The 20,164-nt window shown below is 35.7% G+C and overlaps 1 protein-coding gene across 6 annotated transcripts in view; it reads right to left on the bottom strand.

Moving 5' to 3' along the window:
* LOC129732508 (protein sickie-like) overlaps nt 1-20,164 on the bottom strand; it is a 477,819-nt gene that overhangs the window by 292,415 nt on the left and 165,240 nt on the right. The gene's annotated exons all lie outside the window — the stretch shown is intronic.

The following is a 20,164-nucleotide window of genomic DNA, read 5'->3' as shown; positions in this document are numbered from 1 at the left end:
CAATTTCAGAAAGTTTCAGTCAAATTTCGGTTAGGTTTCACTTAAGTTTCGTTTAAGTTTCGGTTAAGTTTTAGTTTAATTTCCTTTAGGTTTTATTTAACCCTCTAGTGCCCAAGTTAATTTCCAGACGGGCTTCGGTAAAATCAATATGAATCATTATAAACAGTTTATAAGTATTTATTGAAGCTTTTTAGAGGTTTGACTGAAGCCCGCCAAATGGCGGTCTTGGGCACTAGAGAGTTAAGTATCAGTAAAATTTTTGTTAGGTTTCGGTTAAGTTTCTGTTTGGCTTTAGTTGAGTTTCAGTAAAATTTCAGTTGAGTTTCAGTTAAGTTACAGTCAAGTTTGAGTTGAGTTTCAGTCAAATTTCAGTTAAGTTTCAGTTCGGTTTCCGTTGCGTTTCAGTTAATTTCTGTTAAGTTTCACCAGAATTAGGCTTAATGTCAGTTATGTTTTAGTTAAATTTTGGTTAACATTAAGTTCAGTTTCAGCTAAGTTATGTTACGTTCTAGTTTAATTCCTATTGAGTTTCAATCAAGTTTCAGGTAAAATTCAATATAGTTTCGTTCAAGTTTCAGTTCAATTCCAATTTAGTTTTGTTAAGTTTCTGCCAAGTTTAAGGTAAGTTTCAGTCAAGTTTAAGGTAAGTTTCAGTCAAGTTTAAAATAAGTTATTGTTGAGTTTTAGTTAAATTTTAGTGAAGTTTCAGTAAGGTTTAAGCAAACTTTCAATTAAATTCAAGTTAAAATTAAAATTCAGGAAGTTTCAATCAGATTTCGGTTAAGTTTAAATTTAAATTTGTTTAAGTTGAGTTTCAATTAAGTTTTAGTTTAATTCCTATTAGGTTTATTTTAGGTATCAGTTAAATTTTAGTTAGTTTTCGGTTACGTTTCAGTCAAATTACAGTTGAGTTTCAGTGAAATTTTAGACAAGTTTCAGTTGAGTTACAATCAAGTTTAAGTTGAGTTTCAGTCAAATTTCAGACGAGTTTCAGTTAGTTTCAGTTAAGTTTCAGCTAAATGGTAACTTAATTTCAGTTAGATCACTGAAGTTTCAGTTGAGTTCCAGTTAAATTCTAGCTGACTTTAAGTTAAATTTTGGCTGAGTTTAAGTTCAGTTTCAACTAAGTTAGTTTAAGTTTTATTTGAGTTTCTGTTAAGTTTATTGTCAATTTCCAATATGTCTCAATCAAGTTTCAGTTAAGTTTCAATTACGTTTCGTTCAAGTTTCAGTTCAGTTTCAGTTCAATTTCAATTAAGTTTTAGTTAAGTTTCTATCAAGTTTAAAGTAAGTTTCAGCTAGGTTTTAGTCAAGATAAAAAAAATTATAGCGAAGTTTTAGTTAAATTTCAATGAAGTTTCAGTTAAGTTAATTTTCGATTTAAATTCAGTGGAAATTAAATTTTAGAGAGTTTCAATCAAATTGCGGTTAAGTTTCAATCAGCGTTGCAAATCGAGCGAGAAGCAAAACCGTTCTTCTCCTTTCTGCTTCTCAAGTCTTTTCAACACACGCTTTGGAGATACTCTTTCTACTTCATGCATTCCCCTGAATAGCAGCAAGCACGCACCGACACGAACAAACTCTTTCGTATTACTACTCATGTACCGTAAAATAGTACGCGAGTTACTGCTAGTGAGTAGGAGTACTCGACTAAAATTGCTCGACTAGGAGGAGTGCTTGAAAAACTGTGCTCGAAAACGAAAATGCTTTCTTCCCGGTTTTGCTTCATGCACCGACAGCCGACAGTGGGGCAACGTGTAGGGTATCGGGCTGCTTCGGTAAGTTTTTTACAGCAGCCTAATGCAAAACCAGCCGAAGCGAACCGCTGCCGAAGTAGTCCGATACCCTATCATTTTATGACCCTCTGCAACCAAGCGGCAGCACCGAGAACTTCACATGAGGTATTGAATGCTGCTTACGAGCGAGACTAACAACACTGGTGTCAATTAAGTTTCAGTTGAGTTTCAGTTAAGATTATTGCAACTCCATTAGGTTTTATTTAAGTTTAGTACAATATTTGTGAGGTTACGGTTAAGTTCAGTCAAATCTCAGTTCAGCTATGGTCCGGTTTCAGGTGAGTTTCAGTAAAATTTCGGATAAGTTTCAGGCAAGTGTTAGTGAAGTTTCAGTTGAGTTTTGTTCAGTCAGTCAGTCAGTCAGTCAGTCAGTCAGTCAGTCAGTCAGTCAGTCAGTCAGTCAGTCAGTCAGTCAGTCAGTCAGTCAGTCAGTCAGTCAGTCAGTCAGTCAGTCAGTCAGTCAGTCAGTCAGTCAGTCAGTCAGTCAGTCAGTCAGTCAGTCAGTCAGTCAGTCAGTCAGTCAGTCAGTCAGTCAGTCAGTCAGTCAGTCAGTCAGTCAGTCAGTCAGTCAGTCAGTCAGTCAGTCAGTCAGTCAGTCAGTCAGTCAGTCAGTCAGTCAGTCAGTCAGTCAATCAGTCTTGAAATGCCATCTTAAGATGATTTTGATGGTTAAAGTTACACTCACAATCGCTTTCGTGGTTTATCCAAATTTATAGATTCGTCTTTCGACATACCTAAGCTATCTTTGAAAAAAGGTTGTTTATTACCGTCTAAATCCACCCGTAATCTCATAGCTGAGCGCCACGCTCGTTCCAATTTACGCTTCGTTGCCCGTCATTGCTGCGTCGTCGTTGCCGTTAATGACCATCCAGTCGAACTGACACCGGCGTAATTTGGAAATCCTACTACCGCGAAGCCCCTAGAGGCCTCAAAAGAGCACACAAAATACACACTCTTCGGTCAGCAATAAATATTGGCCCCAAAGCCCCGTTGCAAATTCCGAAATGGCGTGACCAAACTAGTTAGAGCGAACGAAAAACGGGCGAAATAAAACACCGACTAATCGGTGGTGGCGGACTTCTTGCTCGGCTCACACTTTCACGAATGAATGAATGAATGACCGACTGAACAGATCGAAGGGTCGCGGCGCGTTTTCGCTAGCCGTCAATCAACCCAACACAGCGAAGCACCATAAAACGAATCATTTTTAGCGCGTCCTCAAATATTTATGAAGCAATACGTCAACGCAACGTTTTCCTGGATCGGTTGCAGTCAGTCATGTTCAAGCGCCACTTGGCCCGGTTCCCTAGAACTCAAAATAGAGCGTCGTCGACGTCGTAACTGAAGTCGACAGTGCAAACGAAGCACGTCCGGGGAATCACGCTGCAAAACTAATTTCCGACTTCGTAGTTTTGCCACCAGCAACTGATGGCAAGAACATGAATCTTCTTCGGGAAACGTGTTTTCTCCAAAGTTCTTCTACCAGCAGCGTAACATTCGTATACGCGTTTCGGTGACCTAGTTTTTTGCGGCATGTTTCCGCCCATTTGTGATTTAATAAGTGCACTGCAAATAAAGGTCGGTCCCGATTGACACGGGGTCTGCCATCGTCGACGTCTTGTGTGTTGGAGGATATATTTGGACGGGATGTGGGTGCCAATAAGCGCAAGTTTGGATGGGCGTTTAGGGTAAATTAATTTGTTGTTTTTGTTTCTCTCTGCTAACGAGTTTCTCCGGTAGTTCTACAGGCGCTGTCATGAATGGAGGGCCAGTATCAGGTTTCAAGTTGATGAAATTGATGTTTGGAAGCAAGGAAAAAGGCGAATATTCTAAATGCACTGACTCAAGAAGTCGAAAAGTAACTAAGCCAGAAGCTCTTTGAGGGATTTCGTGCCATTTCACTCATCTGCTGGTAGCAACTTTTCAGTTTCCGACATCGGTAATCGGTTATTGGTTATCTTAAGTTTACCTACTTGAAATTTGAAAAAAAAAAAATCATTACAAAACTTTGCGATTTTTAAAACTTTGGTAAATGAAATTTTTGGCAATAACATGTGTAATGTTGCAGTTTCCATTAAAAATTGTTACATTTGCCATAAAAAATATACAGATTTCTAAACTCGACGTGCATTCTTTTTAAAAACAATATGTATTGACATATAATATCTTTAAAGTCGCCAAACATTGCATGATTCTATAGAGAAAAAAGCTCTCAAGCAGTAGATTTTTTTTAAATATAATTGAAAGCTGAAACCCATCATAAAAATTACCCATGAAATTTGCACCGATTCTATGAAAATAAAAGCAACGTGGTGCAAAAATCGTAAACTCAAATGAAAAGTCGCAAAATTGACTCAAGCATCGCATTAAAATGTTGAAACTGATATGGAAAAATGTACAAAAAATTGTGGAAAAATACATAAATTCGAAAAACATGTCACAAAAATAGTAAGAAAAATAACACAAGAAAATTGCCAAAATACACAGAAGTGAAAATCAATGGCCTCTTAAAATAATGTACAGACATGATTCAGAAATGGTCCATAGAAGCTGCACAAAATTACGCAAAAATGAAATCACTACAGCGACACACAATTGATACAAATAGCAAAACAAGAATAATACGAAAATGAAACCAAAAGATACAGAAACGACTCAAAAATTGTTAAAAAAAAACGGGAAAAAATGATATGAAAACATACAATTACGATACCGTGATAAAATAGCAATCATAAACAAATAAATAAGAAATATAACAAAAATGGCATGAGAGGGCGCATAGCAAAACGCAATCTGCAAATGATGCAAGGTAGCACAAAAAAAAACAACAAAAATGAAGCAAAACGAATCTGAAAATGATGCAAGGTGGTACAAAAAAAAACAAAATTGAACCAGAAAAGATATAAACATTTTTGAAAGTTGGACAAAAATGGCAAGGATAATACATAAATAATTCAAAAACACTGTGAAGATAATATCAAAATATCCACCTATAAGAAATGTGACGAAGGACATTCTAAAAATACCACAAAAACGTCTCAAAAACATCGCAAGAATAACATGACCAGAAACTTAAAAGTGGCGCAAAAATACTTTCAATATGATGCAAAATGGTACCGAAAAGTGATACAAAGATAGCGAAAATAACACAAAAATGGAAATTTTGAATATGTGAATATGCGTAAAATGTAAAAAAAAAAACAAATCAAAATCAACAAAAAACTGATACAGAACTATTATAAAAAATAATAGTTTCAGAAATGACACATGAAATAACACAAAAGGTATAAAGATATTACGAATATACTACAAAACTGTAACACATCACATGTAATGTAATCAAAATAGTGGCGAAAAATTGGTATAAAAGAAGTGACTCTAGGACAGTGCAGAAAAAACTCAAAAATGATGATTAAAATATAACTCAGGAACGACACAAAAAGGAATGTAAGTTCTCTCAGAAGTAATAGAAAAATGACGCAAAAAGTTATACAGAATGGCGATAAAAGTAACGCAAAGATACTACAAAAATGTTGCTAAAATGACACAAATAAATACCCGGAATGACGCAAAAACAAAATCGCGGTAATAACACAGAAATAGCACAAATAATCACCGTCAATGTGTCCCGCTAACGTTTGAGCGCGGTCGATTTCAGCAGTTTGAGAGCCTTGACGATCATTCCTCCTGACCATGTTGGGTTTTCAACGTAGGTGTGCACTAAGGAGGTTACGGATATCCGCACCCGCATCCGTAAATGCAGAACATCCGCGTGAAAATTAAAATCCGCATTCGCATCCGCATCCGCAAGTGTTGGGAAAAAATATCGCTTCATAAAATTTTGCAGAAAACTTTTCCATGGTGTATTCGCTGCTCGCTTGAATTACTTTTGCACTGGGGAGCGGCATGCAAAATAAAACACAAGGGATGCTACGGATTTCCGTACCCGCATCCGTAATTTCGGAACATCCGCATGAAAATTGAAATCCGCATCTACATCTGCATCCGCAATTACATATTCGCATCCGCATCCGCATCCGCATCCGCATCCGCATCTGCAGATGTCTGTAAAACACAGCCCTAACATCCCTGGTGTGCACAATTTTTCTTGTCTCTCGCGTTCCATCTTAGATAACTTTTCAACGCGTGCACCAATCCTAACGAAATTTTTACCACTTAGTAAACAAACCTTCCAGATCAACACGCTGTCATTAGATTCTCGATACAACAACTAGGGGTACTACAAACCTTACCCCAATGATTGAGAAACAACTTTGAAAAGACACAAATCGATGAAAATCTCTACAGAAACTATAGAAAAGCAATGCAAAACAGTTTCAAAAATAATACATGAAACAACACAAAAGTGACACAACATGACCCAAAAAAATTCAAAAAATTTCAAACATGTGGCACATGAAAAGACTTAGCAATGTTGCAGTTATGACACCGTAAGTGGTACAACGTTACAATGACCTGAAAATGGTGCAGAAATGATCCAAAAGTAATGCAAATGCAAAATGGGAAATAAATAAAATGGTCCAAAAATATCGCAATGATATCAATAAATCGATAAAATGGCCCAGGAATGATACCAATCTCTCACGGGAATCATAGAAAAGTGACGCGAAATTATTGGAAAAGTAACCCAAAACAATAACACAAAAGTAAGAATAAAATGGTGTAAAAATAAAAAGGAAAGATACCAAAGCGACGCTGGAAATTAATTTAAAAATAATAACGCAAAAATTTATCCAGACACAAAAATTGTCATAAGCGATTTAATATTCCAATATGGAAAAATGATACCAAAAAGATAAAAAATTAACCCAGGCAGAGGCGACACAAAAATCCTTCACGAAGTATCAAAGTGACACGAAAAAGTTTAAAAGATGACGCACTAAATAACACAAAAGTGACATAACACTCACACTGACACAAAAAATTACAAAAATGGCTTCAAAATAGGCACAACAATGGTTTAAAAAGGTTCAAAAAAATGTTATAAGAACGACATCGAAAATGATACAAATACAGCATAAAGTTATAAAAACAGACAAAAAATGATGGCATAAAAAAGTGACCAAAATATAGTACTAAATGGCGACAAAAAGTGATACAAAAACAATCCAACTAGGATTTGAATATGTCATAAAAATCCACCTGAATGGTGCAAAGTAACAAAAAAAAAATTAATTACTCAAATATAAGAAATTAAAAAATAACTTAGAAATTGAAAAAACACGAGAATGAAATAAAACTCCCACAAATACACAAGTGATTCGAAAAAGTTTTGAAAATAACTTAAAGTTACAAAAACGACCCAGAAGCTACACAACACAATCACAAAACGGCTTAAAATATTACACAAAAACAACTGTAGGGATGGTTAAAAGATAATACAATGGCTTATAAAGAAAAAGTATAAAAAATTGTTGAAATTACGACAAAAATAACAAAAATTATACAAAAATGATACAAAGTAACGCAACATTGACACATAACAATAAATGAATAGAAAATAACTTAGAAAGGATCCAAAAATCTAGTATAATTTCCGAAGATATCATACATACGGGTCATTCCATACGAAGTGAACACGGAAAAGAATAAACTCGGACACGACCATCACGGATTTGGCTCAAAGCTGGGGGAATTATTCATCTAGGTTCACTATGAAAAAATCCCAATTTTGGTGTCGATTGGAATACCCCCCGCTCTGTGGGACCCCCCTCTTTGTGACAAAGTCAGGCAATTTTTGTGCAAAATTCCATTTTTCTTTTTCTTACAATTCATATATGTAGGACGTCCGTAAAATACTGATAGATGATTTTTAAAGAAAATGAACCAAGGAATCAAAAAAAAAATATGTTTTGACTGGAAGTGTTGCCAGATAGATTAGTTTTGTATTTGAAAACTAAATTCACATTTTTATTTAAAATTTAATAATTTCATTGTGTTCCTTGGAAAATCTCACGTAGGAAACAATTATCATCCCGAGGTAATATGAGCCAATCTCGAGATATAACATTTTTACGAAAATAGTTGTAAATTTCGTAAATAATTTATTTTATAGTTTACAGCCGTAAGACACCCGAAAAATAGCGATGAGTGAATTTTGAAGAGAATAAACCAAGGAATCCAGAAAAAATATTAGTTTTGACTGGAAGTGTTGCCAGATAGATTATTTTTGTATTTTGAAACTAAATTTGCATTTTTCGGCAAATGTAGCTGAGTTTATTTTAAATCTGAAGGTTTCATCGTGTTTCTCGGAAAATTTCACGTGAGAAACACTTATCAGTCCGTGGTAATATGAGCCAATCTCGAGATATAGCATTTTTACAAAAATGGTTTTCAATTTCGTAATTAGTTTTTCGTAAAAATGCTATATCTCGAGATTGGCTCATATTACCTCGGGGTGATAAGTGTTTCTTACGTAAAATTTTGCGAGAAACACGATGAAAGCTTCGAATTTAAAATAAACTCAGCTACATTTGCCGAAATATGCAAATTTAGTTTTAAAATAGAAAAATAATCTATCTGGCAACACTTCCAGTCAACAATAATATTTTTTCTGGATTCCTTGGTTAATTTCCTTCAAAGTTCACTCATCACTATTTTTCGGTGGTCTTACGGCTATAAACTATAAAATAAGTTAATTACGAAATTTACAACTATTTTCGTAAAAATGTCATATCTCGAGATTGGCTCATATTACCTCGAGATGATAGTTGTTTCTTACGTGAAATTTTCCAAGGAACACGATGGAATCATCAAATTCAAAATAAAAATGGCTGCATTTGCCAAAAAATGTAAATTTAATTTTCAAATACAAAAATAATCTATCTGGAAACACTTCCAGTCAAAAATTATATTTTTTTTGGATTTCTTGGTTTATTTTTCTTTAAAAATCATCTAACAGTATTTTGCGGACGTCCTACATCTATGAATTGTAAGAAAAAGAAAAAGAAAAACGAAATTTTGAACAAAAATTGCCTGACTTTGTCACAAAGACTTTGTCGACACCAAAATTGGGATTTTTCCATAGTGAACCTAGATGAATAATTCTCCCAGCTTCGAGCCAAATCCGTGATGGTCGTGTCCAAGTAGCATGTACACTTCGTATGGAATGACCCATAAGTTACGCATAATAATTACAACGAAGACATGTAAAGTAACACAAAATTGACAAAAACTAAACTAAGAAAAAAGTCGCAGAGAAAAGGACACGAGAATTGTGCAAAAAATGCATCCAGAATACTACATAAATGACAAAAAAAAAGTTAATAAAAGGACCATAAAAATGTGACAAAAATGGTAGAAGCAACACGGGAATGATAGAATGCTTTTCACTGCTGCCAAAAAACTGAAAACTCCATTCTCCGCTGGTCCTGATGGAATTCCGGGTGTACTTTTATGCCGTTGTGTAGAGAGTCTGGCTATACCGCTTTGCTGCATATTTAATCGATCTTTGGCTCAAGGAAAATTTTCCAGGATTTGGAAGCACTCTTACATGTTTCCAGTATTTAAGAGCGGTGAACGTCGGAATATAAAAAACTACCGTGGAATAACTATTTTGTGTGCGTCATCCAAACTGTTTGAAATTATTGTAAGCACTGTTGTCCTGAAGTGCACGAAAAATTATATTTTCTCGGATCAGCATGGATGTACCTGGCCGTTCCGTAACTACGAACCTCATGGACTTCACATCAAATTGTATCGCTGAAATTGAACGCAAAGCTCAAGTAGATGTTATTTATACCGATTTAAAAGCAGCTTTTGACCGTATCGACCATCGTATATTGCTAAGGAAAATATCCAGATTGGGAGCTTCATCGCGATTCGTCACGTGGTTAGAATCATTCTTGTGTAATAGAACGATGCAACTTAAACTTGGCTCTGTTGTCTCAGCTCCCTTCACGAACAAATCTGGTGTACCGAAGGGTAGTAATCTCGGGCCTCCTCTTTTCATAATTTTTTTCAGCGATGCTGCCAGCGCTCTAGGAGTTGGTTGCAGACTTGTTTACGCCGATTATTTAAAAATTTATTTGACGATTCGTAATATCGAAGATTGTTACCGTTTACAGTCTCTACTTGACTGCTTTGTGACGTGGTGTAAACTAAATTCCTTGACACTTAGCACAGCAAAATGTGAAGTGATTACATTTCACCGAATCCAATCACCAATAAATTTTGCATACGTCATTGACGGACAGGTGCTAAAAAGAGTTGATCATTTGGACTCCGCATCAACTATCGTGAAATTCAAGATTAGAGCGTGTGCAGATTTGTCCGTTTGGCTTTGAAGGATTTACCTTGGCGTGATCCAGCTAATTTGCCTCCTTATCCGGATCGCTGTCGTTTGCTTGGACTCGATACGCTGGAACGTCACCGCAAGATACAGCAGGCATTATTCGGTGAAATAGATTCTCCGAAATTGCTATCTATGATTAATTTCCGGGCATCACAACGCATGCTGAGATCATCTTCGATGCTTCAAAATAGGGTAATCGCTCCATTATTCATCCAACAGCTTGGTGCACCTATATTCATCTTATTTCTCTCATTTGTCCAATTTACCGTCAAATTTCTAAAAATTTTTGAAAGTAAATCTATTTGCTTCTCGATTTTCTCAAGTGGCTGGAAGTTTTACGTTGAAAATACGGTAAAATTTGACGAGAAATTGATCAAAAGAGCGTGATGAGATGAATATAGGTACTGAGACGAATATAGGTGCGGTTACCCTATATTCCACCGCACGAATTACGGTTATTTAGAGCCTGCAGCGTACATGATTCGAGTTTTCACAAGTGTTGAACAAGCTTTCACCTTTGGCGAACCTTCACATATATTTAAACAGAAAATTATTAGGCTTAGATTTTTTTAACTATCGATTCACTAAGACAACTGTCAGATGATGTAAACAATAATAAATAAAATAAAATAAAATAAAATAACATATAACTCACGAATGGGTCATTTGAAATGACACAAAAATGATACCAAACCTTCACAAAAAATTTAAATGAGGATTATAGATAAATAGATATAGATATAGATACAGGTAAAAGGCACATAAAATAACACGAAAGAGACGAAATGTAAATCAGCAATGAAACGATAACACTGTGCTACAGCGATTTAGAACTTCTAAAGCGACCTAGTGTAGGTCGTAGGTCTTGTTGAGTATAACATTCGCTTATACTAGAAATTTTCCAAACATCCCCAAAATCTGAAGTTATGGTCAAAATACGGTTTTTTGGACCTCAGCGCATATAATATTTTTTAACTCAGTCATTTATCAACCGATTTTCGATATTTAAGCAGTTTTAGAAAGGAACAAATGGAGCTTCCAAAATATATACAGGTTTTCACTAATATCAGTAAAATATGTTGAGTTATTTGAGTTTAAATCTAATTTTTTAGATATTTTCACGCAATTTTTCAATTTAATTTGAAATTTGCCGTCTATTTTTGTAAGAAACATACCACAAATCGTTTGGCACTAAATATACTTTCCAAATTCTACAAAAATGTGTGATAAGTTGCGAATAAATTTGGAAAAATGTGAAAATAACAAACTATCCTATTTATTTTATAACTATTCATCACATATAGGTAAACTTTCTAGACATATTCATATGTTTCAAAAGCTCTATTTTTCGTCTTTCCAAAACAGCCGTAATATGAAAAATCGGTTGAAAAATAACCGTATTAAACATAACAATGTGAGCTAAGGTAAAAAACGGGGTTTTGACCATAACTTATAATTTTCGAGGTATTTGAAAAACTTCAAGTAAACGCGCAAGTAACACTTGACTAAAGCTACAACCCACACTAAGTCACATCAAAAGTTCTTGCATTTTTTCATCATTTGTAGCACCGTGAAATAATTGTGCAATAGAAGCCAAAAATTCTGGTTTTCTTAAAAAATATATAACTTAGCCAAATATCAACCGATTTCCACAAAACTACTTTCGTTTGATGCGGAATTGAATATTCTTTCAAAATTATAGTATATTTGAGGTATGTTTCTTACAAAAATAGACGGCAAATTTCAAATTAAATTGAAAAATTGCGTGAAAATATCTAAAAAATTAGATTTAAACTCAAATAACTCAACATATTTTATTGATATTAGTAAAAAACTGTATATATTTTAAAAGCTCTATTTGTCCCCTTTCTAAAGCTGCTTTAATATCGAAAATCGGTTGATAAATGACTGAGTTAAAAAATACTATACGCGCTGAGGTCCAAAAAACATATGGTTCGACCATAACTTCAGATTTTGGGGGTGTTTGGAAAATTTCTAGTATGAGCGAACGTTATACTCAACAAGACCTACAACCTACGCTAGGTCACCTCAGAAGTTCTTGCATTTTTTTTTTCATTTCAGCACAGTGTAAATCTTTAAAAATGGCATGGAAAATGGAACAAAAATTTTGCAAAAACAATCCAGAAATAATGCAAACTGCCTTTTGAAAATGTTACAAGTTTACATAAGTTACATAATAAGATGTGAAAATGGCTCAAAAAGTGACACAATGATAGCTTAAATATGGCACAAAAGAGAGGTATGAGATTATAAGAATGACTTAAAAATAATATAAAAAGCGATACAGAGATGGTTCGCGAATAATACAAAAAAATGAGACAAGCAAAGTGCAAAAATAGATCAATCATAATTCCAGAGTTGAAAAGTGAACTCAACTACCATAATCAACGCAAAACTAACGCCAAAATGATTAAAACATAATTCATAACTGGTTCGAAAGTGGTACATTACTCTCACAGAAAAAAACCAAAAGTAACGTATAATATTTACAAAAATGACATACATAATATTATAAAAGAGTATTGAAAATTGGCTCACAAATTACTCAGAAATGACCATTAAAATAATAAAACTGACAGAACGCAAATAACACAAAAATTAAATCACAAGGCTGATAATGATAAAAAGGTGAAACAAGAATAGAACGAAAATGATTCAAAAGATATAAGGCCAGTAGAATAACATAAAAATGATGGCTTCACTACTAAACCATGATTAAAAATAAATAATGAACAACATGAAGATGACACCGAAATAAATAAAAAAATATATTACAGAAATCATACAAATACACTGACACTAATGTGGCAAAAAATGACAAAAATATCGAAAACATATCACGAAAACGGTATTAAAATAAGCATAAAAATAGCGACAAAAAATCAAAATGCGACAAGGAAATATTTGAAAAATGTCACAAATATGCTATACAAAAATAGACAACAATGATACAAAAATCATACAGAAATAATACAAAAGACTCTCACAACTGATGCAAAGAGAGTTTAAAAATTGCATAGAAAACAAAAATGACGCAAAAATTGAACCGCGACGATTACTGCAGTGCTTTCACTGTAAGTTTTTTAAGCATATATCAAATGAAAGGAACATCTAGGTAGGAAGGTAGATTGCGTTGTTCGTTCTATATCTTGAAAGTGAACAAATCAGCCTCCCGTCAAGCTAATAATACTATCGAATTTATCTCAACAGTGATCACCACGGTATTCTCACTAGAATGATTCAGCTTCGCTCAGCTGCGGCGCAAGCAGCAAGTGTAATATGCGAGCGGCAGAAACATAGCACAAAGCAGAATAAAGAAGCGTACGCTGCGCTCTTTCTGAGTGAAAAGTGAGCGGGAAATATTCACTCTGCACTTTCCACATATGGAGGAGAATAAAGAGCCTTACAACAATTGACCTAGATACTATTAAAAATAGCAAAGATACAGAACTTTCACAGAAAATAATACAAAATGGCACATAAAAGAGTTAAAAAGGGACCAAAAATGATTCAGAAATCACAAAGAATGGCATACAAGAAGACACTAAAATGGTACACAAAAGACCAATATTTGTTAACTCTTTGGAACATCCATGAGGCCTTGGGTGCCACTTTCTATCATTTTTATATTATTTGTGCACCATCTTTATGGACATTCAAATATCATTTGCGTGATATTTTTCAAATATTGTTGTTTTTTTTTTTACAATATATTTATTTGACACGGCACAGTACCGTTCAGTTTTACAGTGCCAGATACAAAAAATACAAAAGAACTACTGCTGCTGTTTGCTGGCGCGAGTAATTATTTTCTTTCGTGGTGGCGAGGCAACCTTTATCCTTGCCTCCTTCGAAAGTGGGGCTTGGGTGAACTCTTCGGGCGCTGGTAATGTGTTTGCTCTAGTTGGAAGAGGTGGTGCTGCTTCTACTGCGTCCGTTGTTGTTCGTGTCTTTGCTGTTGTCTCTGCTACCGATTTGGGGGTTGAAGTCTCACTGTTTGTACCGGGTTGTTGAACGGCGGTGGTGTTTGGGTACATCTCGGCTGGTGGTGAAGCATTGCGTTTCGCTGCTTCAGTGCAAGACATTCCGAAATGCACTTCCTTAGTGCAGTATTGGCATGCTGCTTTTTGGGTACTGTACGAAACACGGCTCATAAGGGGTTCCGAAAAATTTCCCAGCTCAAATTTTATGTAGCTGGGAATCGGTCGATCAAGCGCATTCGCAAGATACGTACGCCGCTATACACACCGCCGAAAAAAAATTTCCATTTGTCGTGTCTAATGGATACGACTTCTCCGTATGCCTTCATATGCGTGCGGATCGCGTTCGATTCTACCTTGATAGGCAGATCGTGTACCCGTACTTCAATTGTATCATCTTCTATGTGCACTGGGATAGTGTAACGCTTCTGCTCATGGCAAATTGCCTGTTTGGAGCTGTTTTGCTTAACGAATTGTTCAGCTATCTCACGGCCCCCGTTAAAAGTTATAAGGACGCAATGCCGCACGTGGTGCATTTGTATCGCCTTACACAAACTAAAGTCCAGTTTCATGCGGTCTCTGAGGAGTTTTTCCACCTCTTGAATTGGAGGCCGTATTGGGCAAAAACGAAAATCAACACAAACCGTGTCCTCACGCATTTTTGGAATAGCGTTATTAGTTTCCATTATTCACGCGACGAGAAAAAATAAACACTGCGAATCAGCAAAAGTACAACGTACGGCAAACTCGATTGAACAAAGGGTATCGAATGTCTATTGTTCTCGCGGTTAAAAGCACATGCGTCTGTTCTAGTTGGAAGATGAGCACGAACTCAAATATTTTTGTTTTTCCTAGTAATTTATTGTCACTTTAGTGTTATTTTATGTAAAACTATTTTTTTTAAGCTTGTAAACGACAAAAGTGGTATTTGAATATAGAATGGCACCGAAAAGTATTACAGGGACAGTAAAATAATATTATAAAGATTGCTTGAAAATTGTTAAAAATGTAGTAAAAATTATACTATGAAAACCCAAATATAACATTAAAATGACATCAGAATGATTAAATGAATAATAGAATCAAAATATATCGAAAACGACACGGAAATAAAACATAGTTCTCACAGAGACAGTACAAATGTGACACAAAAAATACCAAAATTACACATTAAATAACAAAAGTGACGAACATTTACCCAAATAACCCCACAAAAGTTTCGAAAATATATCACATAAATAGCATAGGGACTCATCACTTGAAAAATGACTTAGAAATAAGCCAAAATGTCACCGAAAAGTCTTGCAAAGTTAGTAAAAAATATCACACAAAAAACACATAAAATTAAGCCCAAATGAAATAACAATAATGACAACAAACAGACACAAAACAGTAACCTAAGGGTAGCACAAAAACGACACAAAAATGGTGCATAAATAACTTAAAAATTATACAAAAAAATAGTAGGAGGGTGGTAACCAAGACACGACCGCATAGTTGACGTAGGACTACAATAATTTTATAATTTTATTTTGAAGCTATGTTTGATTTGAGCTCGTTTTACTTTTGTAGTTTGCTTGATTTATTTTAACCAATTTAAGCTCAACATCTTCCAAAAGGAAGGTGTTTTGGTTCTGGTGGTAATATCAAGTATCTAGGTCGTCAGCCCAAATTCATCAAGCGACACCTCAAACGACTTGGAACTAAAACTAGTTCATTGGTGGCCATTTCTACTGTTAAGGTCGGCTTTGACCATTTAAAAAGTCAAAAAAGTCATGAAAAAACCGTTCATTATTGGCATGGTTCGATTTTGGCAACAGAAAAAATTCTGAGGTGTTGCCAAAATCGAACGGGGTCTGTATTTTGATTATTTCTTTGCAGCATTCTATCTTAGAAGAAAAAATATTCTCTTTAACATTCACAATGGTCCAGAAACCAAATTTAGGAGAAAATTTGGGTCTAGAGCTCTATAGCAATGTTTTAGAAAAAAACTTTATTTTACAAAGTTACTTAAAATTATTGGAGCTATAAAATTGTAAAACAAGGTTTTCGATCTACAAAAATAAAAAAGTTAGATACTTGATTTTCCCCTAAATTTAGTTTTTGGACCATTGATGAATACCTTTCATTCTAATACAGCGAATTTTCTTTAATGCGCGAAAAGGCAACTTTCCATAAAATATTAAATTGAGTACGATTTAGTAGAAATTAAACTTCCTTCTATATCTATTTGTCTTGTTGAAGTTGGCTGACTCACCGATCACAAAGCGGCAAAGATGTCACATAAATTTTTTTCCTGTAATTACAAGCTCGTGGAAAAAAATATCGATAACGAATTACAGTTTTAGTAGAAAATGTATATTCACAGAAAATTTGAAATTGACATAGAATTTTATGAACATGTTAACATTCAATTCAGGTGAATTTAAACATTTTATCAGTATACAGAATCAATCAGAAAAAATTTTGATCAGTTTCAAGATACCAAAGAACAACGAAGATATCATATTTGAAAGTTATATGTCCGTTATCTTCGAAAATAAACTGGACTAGAGTGATGCACAACATTAGCCTCAGCAATTAATGTTTGCATAGCGTTGTTCAATTACAAGTAAGGTTATGGAAAGTAATATTTTCTTGCAAATGCTAATTCAAAAAAATTTCAATTGAAAAATACAAACACTAACGTCGGAACTCTAATATCAAGATTAAATGAATTTGGTTTTTCTCTAAACCGCCACCGCGTGATGCAACTAGTATTGTCATATTGGACTAAATTCATTTAGCTAGTAAAATATAATCATCAGTACAGCTCGTTTAACTACCTATTCAAAGATCTTTACGGAGCATTTTGGTTTTCTATTGTCTTTAAAATACCTTATATTAAGTTATTTAAATAAATCTAAAAAAAGGCAGAGTGTAGAGTTCAAAAATAAACAACGCATTTTGTTGTCCCCGGCGGCGCAGCCTATTTTGCGACATCCGAAAAATCATATTGAATTCTGATTATTGCTGCTATACGAAACAAGAAGAAGAAGAAGACAATTCAAACGGCAATTCGATTGTGTTCCACGCCCCACTGTGCGTCAACAGTGGCAATGTAGTTTTCACTTGGCTTGACTGCACAAAAATGAATATCAAGTTTTCCTGCACTGATAGACGACGAGTAACCAGCGCCCTGTTCATACTTCACTTGGGGCCATAACTGTTGCCTGTGCCATCATATTCTCCTTCAAGACATCAGTTTTATTAACATTAACATATTTGTTTACAGCAGAACGTAAAACTGTCTTGTAGTGGAGGTGGTTACGAACTTTCCGAAAAAGCTTTACCTTCAAGACATCAATTTAGTCTAGGCTGATGGAAGCTAACATTAGTTGACCTATTGGGACGGGGAGATTCTGTCAAATTTATTTTTGCCACTGCTATACAGGATATCACTGCAGGCAGTTGGTGTCTATTCATGAAGTCTGTGCTAGGCGTGCTCGCATATGATTGGTACATTGTTGGTGAAAATTCGACCTTGAAACTTTCATTCAATTTTCACTGTTTAACAATGAAGTGATAATGAAAATTGAAGAATCACAAAATTGTCCATCATTTTATCAATCCAACGACATATCGATTATTGTGGTCCATCATGTGGTTACATCAGTATAACCGTTTGAAATCTTTCATTCCGTCGTTACATCTTGGTTTTAGTTTTCGCGGAATGTATCTCGGTATAGTGCGGTTAGACGTAGTCCTACGTCAAAAGTAAGTTTGAAAAATGCATTTTATTTATCCTAAAAATTTTATTGTAGATCCTATAGTTTTTGGTTAACACATCACAAGGCTTTAAAACGTTGATAAGTTGTCGTTTTTCTGTAAAAGTGCCAATATTACAATGTCTAGATGACTTTACACTTTAAACATTTCATGGACTCTCTAAACAATGTAGGATAGAGAAGAATGTCTTTTGAAAGGCATTTTTTGAGTAAAATTTCTTATTAAATAATGTATTTTTTCATAAATTATTCCGTCATCGAAATTTGAAAAAGTGTTATCAACGCCACGGACGAGTTCGCGTGAAATCCCTCTCCTAGAATGCCATTTCGGAACCACGTGCCTGGCCATGGCTTTTCTGGATGGCTGAGTAGCAGCAGAAATAAACTTCAGCGATCATTAAATATGAGCTTCAACTGCAATTCAAGTGGCAGACAGCAGCGCCGGCAGCAGCAATCTGGTGTGTAACGTGATTCGTTCTAACCCAGTTACCTAAAATGCACAGTCTATTGCCGGGCGCGTGTGTTCAACTCTTATGCAAGAGAGTGCTGAGTTCTGTACTGTTTACGATGCGCGGAGTGAGGTGCCGGCAGTTGAAACTGGAGCGCGTGATCTTTACGATTATTGAATAAAGTTCTTCTACCGGTTGGCTTGACGGTTGGCTGACCGCAGCATCTGGTCCGAATTGCCACGTAGCAAATGCACGTGTGAGCCGTGAGCCGTCTGATACCTTTCCTTGACCAGTTTGGATGGCGAACTTTAACCCAAACGAAATTTATTTAAATATTCCAAACTTGGCTTGAACCACTGATTAAAATACTTATAACTATGTTTTGTGAGGTTCCTCAACCTTTTTCGAGTCGCTTGACGTCGGTAAAGGTACAGCGCAGAACAAAAAAACGCGAATCATAGCCTTTGCAAGATTGACTGATTGGGACCACCGAAGAAGTTAGCCAGCATTCCCCGGAGGGACCCTGCACCGTTTATAAACATTTTTCCTCTCCTTGCTTTCTATGCTTCCACCGCGGGAGGTGACTTTTGGCCTCCGTCGTCGCCTCAAACGAAGTAACATAACCAAGTATTATATGAGTGTGAGCATGTATGTAAACCTCCTATTATAGTCGATAATAATGTTGTGACATTCGATCGAGCACCGAGATCAAGTTACCCGTGCTTCCGGGCAGAGACCAATTTTTCCTTCGACGCAAAGCAAGCCGGTTTTTTGTTTACATTTCCCACACACACATCACATCAGCCAGAGAGCGTGGGTGAGGAAGCGATTGTATTCTACCTGACGGCGCCGTTTGTTTTGGGATCGATTCTGCGGGTTCCAACGACGACGGAACAGGTTCCAGAATGGCCCGTTGACAATTAAGTATCGGATTACGTTCGGTTTGGAATCGAATTTTATACCCATCCTGTGCAAACTGGGTGATGTATTGGCTCTGGATGGCATTCGATCGTTTTAGCGACTGTTTGGTCTATTTCAGATCCTGTTTTATTTTTTTTTATTTTTGATACTCAGGTGAACTAGAAGCGGAAATGACAAATATATTGAAGTGGTCTAAAAATTCAAAGCTTTTTTTATTCAACGGTTCTGTCAATTTTAGCAAAATTGTTCAAATTGTCAAAATTGATATTTTTTTATTTTCTTTTAATCCTGACTTGAATGTACCAGGTCAGCTATTAACTAGTTATTACTTTTCAGCATAGCGATGTTTGTTTCCGGGTTAACCAAACCAATTTATTCTCCGGCCGAAATTATGAACCCACGAAACAAATCATCTTCTCATCAGACGCTGTCAGCGTATGAATGGTTGAAACAAACGATGTTTATTATGATGCCGTTTTACACGAAATTGATTATTATTTATATCGTCTAGTCCCCCCACCCTCGTGTGGTAAGTTAACCCTTCCCATACGCATCCGACGACGACGATGACTACGACGACGATCTCGTCGATCACCGCCAGCCAGTGATTGAACCGATACAACACAGCAATGCGTAAATTTCCCCTTCGGAAGACCGAGCCCAAGTTCTAAGTCATCAACATCATCATCGCCGTCGCCGTCGCCACAGGAAAAGAGAGAGGGACCAGAATCGATGCTCGACTCGCTCCGCATTAAACGTTTGCATATTAATCACTTTAATGATCGTCGTTCAATCACCCTCCACCGCCAGTCTTTCGCTGTTGTGGAGTCAAATTAGTTCTAGCTCCGAAGGGATTTCCCTATCGGAACGATACGCAGCGCACTTTCAACTCCCACCATCCGTAACGGGAACATCC

Source organism: Wyeomyia smithii, chromosome 3 (assembly GCF_029784165.1).
Source record: "Wyeomyia smithii strain HCP4-BCI-WySm-NY-G18 chromosome 3, ASM2978416v1, whole genome shotgun sequence".
NCBI lineage: Eukaryota > Metazoa > Arthropoda > Insecta > Diptera > Culicidae > Wyeomyia > Wyeomyia smithii.
The sequence above is the reverse complement of the archived record's forward strand: the minus strand, read 5'-3'. Positions and strand labels throughout refer to the sequence as shown.